Source organism: Solanum tuberosum, unplaced genomic scaffold (assembly GCF_000226075.1).
Source record: "Solanum tuberosum cultivar DM 1-3 516 R44 unplaced genomic scaffold, SolTub_3.0 scf00855, whole genome shotgun sequence".
Taxonomy (NCBI): domain Eukaryota; kingdom Viridiplantae; phylum Streptophyta; class Magnoliopsida; order Solanales; family Solanaceae; genus Solanum; species Solanum tuberosum.
Window position 1 is genome coordinate 51380 of NW_006239772.1, and position 1876 is coordinate 53255.

General features: G+C 34.6%; 1 pseudogene; it reads left to right on the plus strand.

Annotated features, from left to right (window-relative positions):
* Positions 1 to 797: 797 nt before the first annotated feature.
* Positions 798 to 1876, plus strand: part of LOC102602602 (probable histone H2A.3) — an 8618-nt pseudogene continuing 7539 nt past the window's right edge.

A 1876-nucleotide genomic window follows, 5' to 3' on the forward strand; every position in this document is an offset into this window, starting at 1 on the left:
TCTATAAATAAAATATAAGAGATGAAATATTTGTAATGCATGATAAATAAGTTATAAAATCTCCTTTTTTCATATTAAATAGTAGTATTATATATTCTATAGGAACCTCACTAATTTATCTTCTAACTTGGGCATCTTGATTATCTTTTCACTATATTGTTGGATGAACGATGAAAAGTAAAACACCATAAGTTTTATATTGTTATGAAAAAAAATTGCTTGATACGTGAACAAATTAAGTCAAATATAGAAAATATTTGAGAAGGTACCTCAAAAATTATATTTACGTATAATTAAACAAATTTTACTTTCCAATTGAATATAAATTAACTCTTCAAATAATGTGATGTTAGTATAGAATAAAATTTATACTTTTATCTTTTTCGAATGCGATTAATCATTTTTATACTATTTAATTTTATTTTGACTAATCCGTGCATAAGTTCTTATCTCTAAAATGTTCTCTTAATATTCATGTTTACGCAAAAGCAGTATCTCATTAAAGAAAAACCCGGCATGCTGTTTTTCATCTTTAATAAGAATCCGATTGGTGTTCTTGTTGCCCGCAATCTCAAGCAATGGAAATTTGCCCTTTCATCCAACGGCGTACAAGTTCAATCCTTGTGATTTTCTTCTCATTGGATGGGTTATAACTCCTGTGGGCTATAAATACCAAAACCAGAGTGCTTTAGAAATTGACACACACACAACAGTTCAGTTCTTGTGCGTCATTTGTCTCTTGTTTCTATAGATCAAAAAGCAAAACTTTTTTTTTCTCTTTGAAGGGAAAAAGAGCAATGGCCGGTAAAGGGAAAAGCTTTGGTTAAAATGCAAAAAAAAAGTCTCGTTCTCGTAGCAGCAAAGCTGGTCTCCAATTCCAGTGGCTCATAACGCTTGATTCCTCAAAGTGGGGAAGTATGCCAAACGTGTTGGTGCCGGAGCTCCGGTATTTCTTGTTGCGGTGCTTGAATACCTTGCAACTGAGGTGAATTTCTCAAGTTCCTTTTTTTTATATGTCAAATTTCTAGGGTTTGTGATTACTAAATTTTACATACATGCGATTGTTTGTAGGTGCTTGAATTGGCTGGAATTGCAGCGAGGAACGACAAAAAGACTCGGATCATTCCAAAGCACATTCAGTTAGCTATTAGGTTTGATGCTAAACTTTGTCAATTTCTTAGAGATATGACGATTCCGAATGGTGGTGTTATTCCAAACATTCACAACATGTTTTTGCCTAAAAGAAGAATAGCTCTTCAAAGGCCGCCGCTGTTGTTGGTCAGGAGGGGGAGGAGGATTAGACTGATCATTCCATCTATAGTATCGAGATGTTCCCCAAGTACTTAAATATGGTTCGATAATTCGGAAAACATGCCTGGAAGCCATATCACCGAAAAATCCAGGGCTAACACACACACACAAAAACACTAAGAAAATCACTTAATTTCCTAGTGAGTGGATCCTAAATGCTAAAAATTGTGGAGTCGATCATGGTAAGACTATAAGACTTGTTCCCCAGGTCCTTACGGATGGTTCTCTAAAGGTTACGAAAAGAAGTACCCGAAAGCCATATTACTAAAGTATTACAGGCTAAACACACACGAAAAACTAAATAAATACCATATTTTTTGTTGAGGGGCCCCTAAACTCTAAAAAGAGTGGCGTGGATTATGGTGAGTCTATAGAAATTGTTCAACAAGTCTTTCGGGATGGTTATGTAAAGATTTTGGAAAAAATGTGTCCGGAATTCATATCACCAAAATAGTCCATAGGCCAACACACACGAAAATTAAGAAAATCGCTTAATTCTTGTTGAGTGAACCTAAATGCTAAAAGTGGAGTTTATTATGGCGAGGTTACAGGAAATGTTTCCCAG